We start from the raw sequence: 13,496 nt of genomic DNA, 5'->3' as shown, positions 1-13,496 counted from the left end.
TTTAACCACATTGAATGGATGCACGAGATATTAAATCATAAAAATGTCAAAATTCTCGCTGGGGATACATTACAGTATGTTTCCACACGAACTAGGAAGAGGAAGCCGGATTTTTTCTTCGGGGTAGATGCTGGGTGAGCACTCACAGCGCCATACGTCGGTAGCGGCGGAAAAAAGAACTGCAGTAATGCCCTGTACTCGCAAAAATGTGCTCATAATACGAAATCCAACTTACAGCAATATCTGGATATTTTTCCACATCCCAAAAAAAATGATCGTATCGACCGTTTTTCTTAAGTCGAATGGCCATAAGTAGGGTAGCGTCTGTATCATAAATGTAATTGTAATCATGAAAATATTTTTCCTTTCAACAATTTATTGAATTAGTTAAACATTTTTAAACATTGAAAATACGAAACTATATTGAAAAAGTTATAATATTTCCTCTTTCAATTTTTCAGTTTGAAATTGATGTCTTTTCATTTGTAAAAGTTGATCATTTTCTTGTTTTTTTACATAGTTATTATTTGAAAATTTTAAAGAAGTCTTTTGAAAAGTTAATTTAAATATATTTTATTTATACTATTTTTTTAAATTATCAGAAATATATTAAATCTCAATTTTCACCATTAATGTATACTTTTGTTTTCACAATTTTAAAAAATTAAGAGTAAAAGAACTTAATCATATATTTATATAAACGTAAAAACATTTATTTGGAAAAGATAAGATTTTAAAAAAATGTTTAATCTTTTATTTAGATTAATTGCATGATTTTGTCACTGCCATTCAAAAAGTTGTATCCATTTATTTTTGATTTTTTGTGGTGTATATACACAGGGTTGGGTAGGGTTACTTTAACTGGATTACTTTCAATTAATTTTGGATTACTCCAATACCAAATATGCTAATAAAAGACAAAATAAACTGAATATGAATAAAATGATGACTCACAACACGTGGTAAGCTTTCTCTCCTGGCTTTGATCTCTTTGATCTCCGGCAAAACTAACATAAAATGCGACAGAAACCAAATGAAAATAAATCCAAACAGCTTGCCAACATCATTTTTGCCGTTCCATGTATTCCAAGCCTGCACAAAATTTAGGCATTTTATTCATATTTAGTTTCTTTGTCGATTATTAGCATATTTGGTATTGGAGTAATCCAAAAGTAATTGAAAGTAATCCAGTTAAAGTAACCCTACCCAACCCTGTATATATAATATACAAATCGGTTTAACTCAATAAAGTATACGATGACTATCACTGACGCAACTAAGGTTATATTTTTCCTACCAGTTTTGTTTGGTGGAAATTGTAGAAGGCGGTCAAGATATTGCTTTGACTAAACTTAATAAAGGACATTGTAAGCGTTTGACAATTGGCAACAGGGCTCGGTCCATATTCTTGAGTTTGATTCTGTTTCCTCTGAGTAGAGATTCTGTTACGTTTCCTAAGCTTTTGTAGAGAGGATCTTTATTTGGGGTTGGGCCTCCTTTCAAAGAGATGTCCTCCTCCATTGTTTCCCATTGCAACCGTAGCTAACACACCTCAAAAGGGCCTTTTCAATGAATCTTTTTAAGTGGGTTGGAGGTAATAGCAGAGCACCATAACCACAAAATGAGTCCGCCCTTTTTTTTTTTCTTTAGATTGGATCACATGTGGACATCTGTTGGGTGAATATAGTTTAACACACACGCGAAGGAAGAGATTGGGCTGCCATTTTGACATTTTATAGGATAATGTCTGATGATCACTTTGATCACTGCCATGGCCTTTTATAACAGTCTCTTGGTTTTTCTGGTGCATTGACAATGGTCAACATAGGTCAACAACAAAGTTGATAGATTTTTTTCGCTGATTTAGAGTAAATAGCTATAATGTTTATTTGCTTTTTATTTAAGTAAATATTGGAGTTTTTAAATGATTTAGATTTTTTTACCAGAGGCACTAAATAATACACAATATCCCTTTAAAGAGGAATTGTTTTATAAATCAATATTAAATGTAGTGTTGTGTATTATCCTCCCAGAAGGCAAATTTGGGAGGTACTGATCTTTTTCATTTGACAGTGATGAAATGATCTATACATAACACAGAAGAAAAATAAAACAACCGACTTTGTTTAGGGTTCCTTCGGATCCTCGAAAAGTCCTAAAAGGAATTGAATTCATTATTCTAAAAATAAGGCCTTAATTGGCATTAAAATGTCTTAAATCCGATTTTTGAAAGTCTTAAAAATGTGAACACATTAAGGTTTATATTTGTTTGAACTAAAACGATTAAGTATGTCACTTGGGCCTGCCCGTGTGGCGCCAGCTGCTGCTTGTTGCCTGATTGGCTTCCATCCTATTTAAACTCCTTGTCAGTCCGTCAACAAACCTCTGCACTTGCAAGACTTGTATTTTGACTCTGTCCGGTATCTTGCTTGTGTATCCAGTATCCAGTATCCAGTATCCGGTATTGATTCCATCTGTCCTGCCCTGTCCGGTATCTTGCTCGCGTATCCGGTATTGATTCCGTCTGCTCTGCTCCGTCCTGTCCAGTATCCGGTATCGATTCAGTCTGTCCCGTCCGGTCCGGTATCTTGCTCCGGTATCAGGTATTGATCTCTTCTGTTCCGTCCTGTCCGGTATCTGCTCGTGTATCCTGTATCTGGTATCAATCTCATCTGTTCTGTCCAGTTTTGATCTCGTCTGCCTCTGGCTTCCCATTTTCCCACGCCTATCTTCTCTGTCTCGCTTCTTCCGCCCAGCGATCGCCGAATCCCTGGCGGTTGTGTTCATACGCATGAGTGCCCCATTCCCGTAAAATAAAGCTTGTGTGAAAACTTTACGCGTCTGGGTCCTGCGTCTGTTCGGGTTCTGACAAAGTAACATTTATCAAATGCCTTTGTTTCAAAATACTTTACCGATTTACTTACGTGGCAATATCGCATGACCACAATAACATAAGTGTTAATGTGTTTTTTTTTCGTTTCAGTCGAGCCTTTCCGAACAGACTCATATCTTAGGTCTACCCACAATGCACGTAGAAACTTTGGACAAAGACTTTTTCATATTTTGCATCTACACAGCTTTTGAGGTTAATCCTAGTTCTTTGTCGCATCTACTTTTAAGGATAAATTATACAAAAAACAATACTTAATAAGGCCATTTAAAAAGCCACTCACGTCCAACAGTGGTGAACACCTTGAACGCAACATGCTAACCCTACCTACACTTTCTTCTTACCATGGAAAAAAAGAAATCCCACCCAGTAACTTTATGTGATACCAGGAAATGTTTAACCCCCATTGTAGGAAGACAAAAGGTTGTTTTTAATCCCACTGTGAGAGGGTAGGAAAGCTGAGGGGAGGGACGATCGAGCGAGAGAGTGAGCGAGAGTGAGGCGAGCCGTGGGTGGGAGGCCGATGGGAGGGTGATCGGGGGAGAGAGGGAGGACACCGTTAGAGAGGGAACAAGCTGCTTTCCCTCGCCTGCCACTCAGTCGCTTCTGACGGGAGACTAAAGTAGCCGCCCCGGATTATGTGGCATGACCTCTGATCTGTGGATTTATGATACGGGTCGGGATAAAGGTGATGTGTTTATTTTGGATTTATACCAGGGTACCTGGAGCCAAAATGATGCTTATGATAATCAGAAACTAGCAATCACAGATTGCCTGTGACAGGAGTTGTGACAAGCTTGCTTTTGGAGCGTAGGTGGGGCGTTTACTGACTTCTATCAAAGTGGGGGATTTTATTTTATTTTTATTTTTTTTTTTGGGGGGTGTGTGCTGAGGTATGCTCTTGAAGTTTTCAAAGGACATTGTATATTAGAATTACACTATTACACTACAGACACTTTAAACTAAATCATATTTGAGTTATTTTTGGCGGAAGTAGCTCAGGAGGTTAAGTGCTTGTCATGGGATCAAGAGGTCGCAGGTTCGATTCCCGGCTTCCCCGTTTTATATGTCAGTGTCCTTGAGCAAGTCACTGAATGCCTAATGCTCCCGATACGCAGGTAGTTGCCTTGCATGGCTGATGCTGCTATTGGGGTGTGAGTGTGTGTGAATGGGTAAGTGTGAAGCACATTGGTAAGTCTTTATTGACTTGAAAAGCGCTATATAAATGCAGACTATTTACATTTACACTACAGCCACTTTCAACTAGACACACTACACTTGACTACTCATGCACCCTTGAGTTGAATTTGTATTTGTATCTTTTGTTATTCGTAATGTTCTTTTATGTATACATGTATATAGCAGTGTCTGAAACTCATGACAAAAAGTTGCCGGACACCAACCCTGAAAAGTTGCCTGCCAACCCATAAAGTTGCCTGCCCCATTTTTCACAACTCGAAACACACTAAGACTACTAAAAAAACAAAAAAAAAAACATTGTTGCAAAGTATGAAGGATTGATAATCAGAATATATAACATAACAACACTTTAAAATTAGGATTATTATAAATCTACTTATAACTTTCATTGCATGGATATGACATTGCTGTGTTCCATCTGCCATCAGTATGTACCTGTGTTTACTCATCTTCATTCATGCAATGTTTGCGTTGCGTCGTCTGCTACGAGCCACGTGAACTCTTCTTTCCAAGATCCTTTTAATGTACATTTACGTTTTTTAGCGTCATCAATTTTGTTAGCTTCTTTTGGATGTTTCTTCTGGGGTTGAGGTTTTGGCTTGATTCCTAACCACTTCTCCATTTTTCTTGTGTTCTCTGTGCGTCTACTTTGGAAAAGGACATGCAAATGCACGACCTTTTAATGCTCCGGAAATACTAAGCTATTCGATGCAGGCTTCTGATTGGCTGCCGAGTATGCAAATTGCCTAACGAAATGAAATTCCGAAATTTCCTAACCGAACAAAGATTTTGAAATTGGAATAAAACAAACGTTTGATTTGAAAAGAACATTTAAAAAACAAATACAAAAGTTTTTTTTTTTCTTTCTTGAAAAAGTAGTTGGCCACCTTGTGTAAATTGTACGCACAACGTAAATGATGCACGCCCCGGGTGTCCGGGCAGACATTAGACAAAAATTCCTGGTTGACTAATACGTTTTTTATGGCGTTTTCATGTGAAGCGCCATCCGCCCAAGAAAGCAGGTGAAGAGACCAAGATGCAGGGTACTTCAGAAATTTGAAAATAATCTTAAAAAGTGCTTTAAAATGTGTACGGACCCTGATGATTATACAAACAATATACAAATATGTTAAAAATATATTATTGCTGCCACCCTAAAAAGACAGATTATCTACTTATATATATATTATATATGTATGTATGTATATATATATTATATATGTATGTATGTATATATATATATATATATATATATGGACACGAGACAGTGATATTGAAATGTGTGTATATATTTATTTTATTTTTAGACAATATATGTCAAAAAAAGAACTGTATTTGAAACGGTGCTTCTCCTAATTTCAACATTTTAAAACTTGGGGAATAGATCATTTTGTTGTACAACCTTTGCAAATTATTTTGCATATTTTAGGCTGTAAAATTCGGACTATAAAGCGCACCTGATTAAAAGCTGTATCCAGTACATTTTTAAAGGAAAACATTTAGTACATACATAAGCCACACCTGACTATAAGCTGCATGTCCCACATATAAACATTAGATATTTACAAAGAAAGACAGTATACAGGAAGAGTTTTAGTGATATTAACCCCTTAATGTTCGGACGACTCGCCAATGGGCCACCGGACTTTTGATAAACAAATACGTGTCACGGTCTCTGAAATACGTCATGCCTCATATCCTTAGAAAGCTTAAACTCTTGGGATTCATTTCACCAAAATATACCCATTAGAAACATGACTATCAGTCTATATGACAAGACTGGCTTTGTAACATCAAAGACAATCCATAGAATCCAACCGTGTAAAATATTTACCCGAAAACACACGATAATGTCGACAGATGAATAGAAATCCGCCTAGAATATTTCTGCTTCATTGGACGTTGCTTCTTGTAATCCTTTCTTTTCGGCTCACTATTTACGCTTAGAAAAAAACACACTTCTAAAATGATTCCTAATATGGTAGTTAGCCCTCCCCTTACAATTGACACCTTCACCATGATGAGGGTCTGTTCATGCTAGTTTTATCCAATCACAAAGCACAACATTACATTAAACTTGTGGTTTATAGTCCTAATTTTACAGTGAGTCCTCCAAAGTGTATTTTCCAAGGAAGGCTATACTAATTTAAATGTTTTAAAAGCAAGAAAAATAAAGTAATAGTGCCGGGTGAACATTAGAATTAGTCAATGATGTATTGACTTGTTGTGTTAAAAATCACAAGGAGTCATGCTCTCATGTACACTTCAAATTCCTTGTTTGTGTCCTGCATAATCAGTTTTTGAGGTTTTCTTTAAATTTTAAGAACAATATCTTACAGAACGGTCAGAAAGAATCCAATTCCCAGTTACTCACACATTTCAAAGCAATGTTTTTTTTCTTCTATAACCTCTTTTAATCTTTTTCATTCAATTACATCGATAGAAACACCTTTAACACATTCACTTTCATGTGTACACCTGTTGCCAACAGCTGTTCGGTATCATCTGTGAGGGAGGACACACTAATAAGCCGATATCTGCAATTTATTAGCTGCTTTGACGTTTTTATTTGCTCGACATTTCGCGTGAGGTTAAGCATCAAGGCACATCTCAATTCCCTCTTATGAAGTCACGGAGGGGAGCCATTCTTTTGTGGCTCGCCCCCTCCCTCTGCTGATGATTAGTATTTGTCAGGAGAGTGCCTTATCGTTCAGAAGAGGGATTCGGCCTCTCTTGAAATACTAGTATCGAATGAAAACCCAAAATAAATATTACCACATTCAGAAAACGTCTATTTACCTATTCATCATTTTTGTTGTTTTAACATGTATTGATTCTTGAGAGGTTCAGGGTTCAAGTGAAGCTACCGCAGCCTCCCTGTATGGAGTTTGCATGTTTTCCTCATGCCTTGGTGGGTTTCCCCCGAGCACTCAGGTTTCCTCCCACATTCTCAAAAACATGCATGTCAGGTTAATTGGCCGGTTTAAATTGTCCCTAATGTGAATGAGCGAGTGAGCTGTCTGTCTTTGTGTGCCCTGCGACTGGCTGGCAACCAGTTCAGGGTGTCCACTGCCCACTACCTGAAGATATCTGGGATGGGCTCCAGCACCCCCACGACCCTATTGAGGATAAGGTATGAGGATAATGGATGGATGGATGGATGGATTTAATAGTATCCATCCATTATCTGCACTGCCTATCCTATGGACATTGAATTCATGCAAATATAAAAAATGGAGTTGAGAATAGCGGTGACAATTTGCTTGATGAGTCAACTGGTTTTGTTTCTTGTATTATCCAGGCAAAACTTTGCAGCCTTTGTGCTTATTCTCTGTGTGAGAAATCTTAAGGCCTTGGCAGAGGTCTACTTTCCTCTCTGAGTGCTCTTGTTAAGGATGCTAAATTGCCCATAATTTGTCTTTCCTTATGTCAGCCCAGCTCAGACTGTCCATTAATCCGGTCTTTAGCCAAATGTCAAGCAGCATTGGCTTTCCTACAACGCTTTGCATTTTTTCAACTAAATTTTCTTGTTTTAATGGTACTGCTGCTGTATATAACGAACATTAGCTGAATGTTTTTGGAAAGTGACCATTTCCCCTTCCAAAATTTGAGAACAGATGAGCTATAGTCAGGTAGTTCTTTCAATTCCCTGGAAGACATTCAAACACTTTATAACAAGTCTAAGGGGAGCCCCAATGTCGTTTTTGATTACCTGCAGCAAAGTTTTCATCGTGTATATAACAATATTTGCTTGTTTACAAAGTGAAGTCGCCTGTCTGCCTGATGTTATTGAGCGTTCCCATCATGAAACGCCGTCTATCAGATGGTGATTGTCTCCCATTAAGATTTTGTATCCCTTACAAAGACAACAAGGCTACCTATTGAGTAACGAGTGGCAACTAAGGTCAGCACTGGCGTTCTGTTATTTTGTTTTGTTCTTGATAGCATCGTGTCAGTATCTTGGAAAGGAAGTATCTGATGTTGGTTCAGACTAAAGTCGATAAACATCAGACGCAAGTAAATTGCAAAGACGTCAATCATTATGTGTGTCAATTCTAATAAGAGTGCAGATAGAGCAGGAATAGGAAAACTTTTGAAATCGTTGGTTGCATTGGGTTATATATGTCAAAGTCAAGTCCCATTTATTTGTATCACCCTTAATCACAAAATGTATCAAAGGACTGCGCAAGTGACGACTACACCATTCCCTGATCTTTAACATGTGAGCAAGGAAAAACTCAAAACCTCAGCACAAAGAAAATAAGAAACTTTGAGAAGGGGCCTCACAAGTGGTAATCCCCTTTCTAGGATGACCAGGGTGTAATAGATTTAACATTGGGTAACAGTACACAATACATAGTGAACATCAATTTAAAAAAAAAAATGCTGGTGTTTTAATGTACACCAAAAAACAAAGTGAACATCAATAAGAAAAAACAATAGGTAATATGTTGAAATTTATCCAGGAAGTGCATGACAGCAACAACACCTCCTGTCTGTAAATTAGTCCAAAATGGCGCAGCTTCCCATCTCTGCCGGCTGGTCAACGCAAACGTTGACATGCTTTGATCCGGATGCTAGTCCGCTGACTCATCTCAAATCTCAAAGACAGGATAAAAGTATGAGGTGGGCAGCAATCATAAGCTATTGAATAGAAGTAGGTCTTAAGTCTAGATTTAAAAAAATACACTGAGGTTGCAGATCTTATCTCCGGCAGTGCGTTCCACAGCACTGGGGCCCGGATTGAGAATGCAAACTTCTCATTGGCTCTTGGAGTCACAAGTAGACCGGCAGAGGAGTCTGGACAGGAGATACAAAAATAATTGATTTTACTTTTTGTATCTTCCAATAAAGCTTTAAATCAATTTATTCGGCAATACAAGAGGCAAAAAGAAAATGTAGACCAATTAAATGTTTTCTCATTTGCACCTATGAAGAAATATAAATGCCGACATCTACATGTACATGATATATTTCCCATTTGTTTATGGATGGATTAATTCCATCCAATTGGTTTTAAAGACCCAGGGCAGCACGGCGGTGCAGTGGTTAACGCGTGTGCGGCACAGTTCTGAGGTCATGAGATCGAATCTCCTATGTGGAGTTTGCATGTTCTCCCCGTCCTTGTGTCGGTTTCCTCCCACATTCCAAGAAATATGCGTGTCAGTTTAATTGGCCGGTCCAAATTGTCCCTAGGTATGAATGAGTAAGTGAGTTGTCTGTCTCTGTCTCTCTGTGCCCTGCGACTGGCTGGCAAGCAGTTCAGGGTGTCCCCTGCCCACTGCCCGGAGATAGCTTAGATGGGCTCCGGCACCCTTGCGACCCTACTGAGGATAAGCGGTGCAGATAATGGATGGATGGTTTTAAAGACCAAGTATTTAAACGCAATAGTTAGCTCCCTGCTTTTGAGCACTAGGTTTGTTAATGTTCATTGTAAAACTGCAAATAGGGCTAGCTCAGAAGACTGGGTTTTATTTTCTTGAGTGAAAATGTACAAATATCTTGTGAAATCAAATAAATACATGATAAAAAAAAAGAAGTAGTACAGAAAAATATAGCCAGCTATTTGAATGTTGGTTTTGAGCTGGGGGTGAGAAATAACAGGAAGTATAAATGTGAATTATAAATACTTCACAAATTCCCGTTACCTGGGTGTCCAAAGATTATGCGGACAGATTATTTTGTGTAACGGGGTGCGTTTGTTTGATTTTTCATAGCATTTTTCTCATTGCCGGGTCCACAAAGTTCAATGTTTAACAGAGTTTATTATTCTACACGGTAAAACCTTAAATTTGTGCTCAAAGCAGAGTTCTCTGAACGCTCAGAATCCGTGTCTGCAGAAAAAACCCGAACAATAGTCAATAAAAAGGAACTGGGCTACCAACTAAAGGAGGAGCTAAGACCAAAGCAATTTTACGTACAGTCCATCCATCCATTATCTGCACCGTTTATCCTCACTAAGCATGCGGGGGGTGCTGGAGCCCATCCCAGCTGTCTTCGGGCAGTGGGCATGGGACACCCTGAAGTGGTTGCCAGACAATCGCAGGGGACACAGAGACAGACAACTCACTCGCTCATTCACACCTAGGGACAATTCGGACTGGCCAATTAACCTGACATGCATGTTTTTGGGATGTGGGAGGAAACCGGAGTGCCCGGAGGAAACCCACACAAACACTGGGAGAACAAGCAGACTCCACACTGGGAGGCTGCGGTAGCTGGACTTGAACCCTGAACCTGTGCACTGTGGGCCATGTTGCAATTTAATAATCTATATATACACGTATATATATATATATATATATATATATATATATATTACATAATTGATACATCGGTCGATTATTTTTCCGATTAATCCATGGATCGGATTTCTAATTTTCCTCCTATTTATACAAATATTGAAGTTTTGGACGGATTGGCGGATCATATTAAATTTGGACTCATCATACAAAACAAAAAAGTAATACATTTGAATTTGTCTACATTTTTATCCACAAAAAATAATGCATAAAAAAAATACTTTTAAAATGTTGTCAACGAATTTGTTTTTGAGGGTTACATTTTAGAATATGATAAACATTGCCGATATTAAAATGATATATGCTCAAGAATTTGACCCTTTGGTAGAGTTAAACATTTCATTACTATTATTCTCTTTTTTCTTTATTCATTGTTCACTTATATTCTGATTGTTCTTCTCTGTATTTTTGTCTGTTCGCTTGAAAATTGTTAACTTTGTTTCATGATAAACCAGTCAAACACAACAAAGTCTAAACTTTCATGCCAATTTTGTTTGTAAATGTTCAAAATGTAGTATGAAAAAAACTAACATAAATGAATGAATGAAAACTTTTATTTTGAACATAAAAATAAAAACAGGACAAACACAATGAGTCAACAACAAAATAATGTCACATAACATGTTCGAAGGGGTAGTCAGAAGCAGATGTTTATTTTTCCTACCCCTTTATCTTCCCTATTAAATACATTTTATAGATAGCTCCTCTTGTGTCCAATACAACAAAATCTCATGGATATACTTATTACATAGGTCAGCTATCAATAATTATATTAGTTACAATAATCACATATTTTATAAACTAATCTTCGCAATACCCATCCCTCAACGTCATAATGCGCATAATGTCACTGCGGCACCAGTAATAATAACAATAAAAATAAACGCAATACTTATAATAACAGTTCTGATGTAATAATAACAACAATAACAACAAGTTAACCGTAGTTTTAAAAGCAGTATTTCCAATCTCCCTCATATCCCATTTTCTTCATCCCTGTATTTTGCCAGTAATGCTTTTTTGTATTTAACTTTGAACACATGGATAGTTGGACATTGTTTGGTCTCATTTTGCAAATTATTCCAAAGTCTGACTCCACACACAGACACACACATACTTTTCCTGGTGGTTCTCACCTTTGGGATTTTGAATTCACCACAGCCCCTCAAGTTATAATTTCCCTCTTTCCGAGTGAATAATTTTTGTATGTTTTCTGGCACTTGTTTTGTCAAAACTGTCTTGGCGCCCTCTTCCAGACCAAAGCGGTACTACAATTCCCAGCATCACAACGAAACGGTGTGCACTCTAATTTGCATTGATTTAACGATCTTGGTGGCTCATGAATCACGTGATACAACAAATCTATCATCTAATTAATTGCCGACGCTTTTAATCATCGATTTTAATCAATTTAGTCGATTTGTTATTGCAGCCCTAGCTGAATGTGTTGTGTAGGTGTTTTCATCTTACTTGTGCATCTCCAGAGACATGCAACATGACATGAGTGTCTCATTGACCTTCAGGTTGAAAGATGAACAGAAAGATGGACAATGAACGACAAAAAGAAAAAAACAGTGGAAAGCTCAAGAGGGGTGAAAAGAGGAGAGATGAGACGAGTACTAAGAGAGTGAAGTTGACAGGCGATGATAGGAGACCAATGAGATGGAGGGGGGGGGGGGCATGGCAGGAGTTGTTGAAGGGAATTAAATACATGTGCCTCCTTTTCCAGTTTGTGTCACTCTTCTACAGATATGATGTGATTTAAGATTTCAGGATTTTTGTTTGAAACAGTTGCCAAATACGTAATGTCAGAATTTATGATGCGCATTCAATGCAGGAACATATTTTTTGTAATTTGTCCATCCATTTTCTCAATTGCTTGTTTGGATGCTAAGCCAAAAACACCTCGGAAACCTGCAACCCTCAGAATTATCAGGTAGTTTGTGCCTTGCTTATCAAAATAAATCATCGGAATTGTACTGAGCATCATAAAAATTAGATCTGGACAACGCACATGACCAGGTATCGGTCCAGGTATCAGCCTCAAATGGTAACCAGTTAGCCATGAACCGAAAATGAAAGGAATGGAAATATCAATAAAGGAAACATAATCTATGTTGAAATTTAAAGATACTTCTTTAAAAAGATCAGAATGGAAGGACGTTTCATGCATGTTAACAACATGTGGTACTGAGATATTTTAATACTCAAGATTAGGGCATCGATATCGGTCAGAGAAAAGTTCTCGGATTCAGGAGTTTAAACCAGGAAAAATTAGCACAACATTTAAAGTGTGCTTCTCACTTCTGAGAGTCAGGAGTCCAAACCACAAAAATGAGACCAACTATGTGTGGTTCTCACTTACAGGGTTCAGGAATGCAAACTAGAAAACTTAGGCAACTGGGTACTGTGTGTGCTTTTCAGTTCTGAGGTTCAGGGCTTCAAATCAGAAAACTGACCCATCGGGTACTAAAAGTGCTTCTTAGTTCTGAGGTTCAGGAGTCCACACAACAAAAATGATCCTAAAAGATAGTATTTGTGCTTATGATTTCCGAGTTTCAGGGATCCAAACCAGGAAAATGAGACCACCAGGTACTATGTGTACTTCTGAGTTCTTAGATTCAGGAATCTAAACCAGATAAATGAGAGAACCAGGTTTTGCGTGCTTTCAATTCTGAGTTTCAGGAAACCAAAAGGAGATAATTGAGTTTCGCCAGGTACTATGGTGGTTCTCAGTTCTGAGTTTAAGGAGTCCAAACTGAAAAAGTAGACAATTGGGTACTGTGTGTGCTTTTCAGTTCTGAGGTACGGGGATTCAAATCAGAGAGCAGAACCACCAGATACTAAAAGTGCCTCTTAGTTCTGAGGTCCAGGAATCTGTACAATAAAAATGAGACTACAAGCTACTATTTGTGCTTATGATTTCTGAGTTTCAGGGATCCAAACCAGGAAAATGAGACCACCAGGTACTATGTGTAATTCTGAGTTCTGAGATTCTGAAATCTAAACCAGATAAATGAGAGAACCAGGTTCTGTGTGCTTCTTGGTTCTGAGTTTCAGGAAACCAAAACTAGATATTTGAGTTTCACCAGGTACTATGTGTG

At 37.8% G+C, this 13,496-nt stretch overlaps 1 protein-coding gene across 9 annotated transcripts in view; it reads left to right on the top strand.

The window, feature by feature from the left end:
* The first annotated feature begins 3,445 nt into the window (after nucleotides 1-3,445).
* Nucleotides 3,446-13,496, top strand: part of nrcamb (neuronal cell adhesion molecule b) — an 89,394-nt gene continuing 79,343 nt past the window's right edge. For all 9 annotated transcript variants that reach the window (XM_088340392.1, XM_088340396.1, XM_088340391.1 and 6 more), the window contains exon 1: nucleotides 3,446-3,578. The gene's annotated coding sequence lies outside the window, so the exon portion shown is untranslated. The remainder of the gene's footprint in view (nucleotides 3,579-13,496) is intronic.

This window comes from Urocampus carinirostris, chromosome 7, assembly GCF_059441175.1.
Source record: "Urocampus carinirostris isolate Australia breed hairy pipefish chromosome 7, RoL_Ucar_1.0, whole genome shotgun sequence".
In the NCBI taxonomy this organism is placed as follows: Eukaryota; Metazoa; Chordata; class Actinopteri; order Syngnathiformes; family Syngnathidae; genus Urocampus; species Urocampus carinirostris.
The sequence above is the reverse complement of the archived record's forward strand: the minus strand, read 5'-3'. Positions and strand labels throughout refer to the sequence as shown.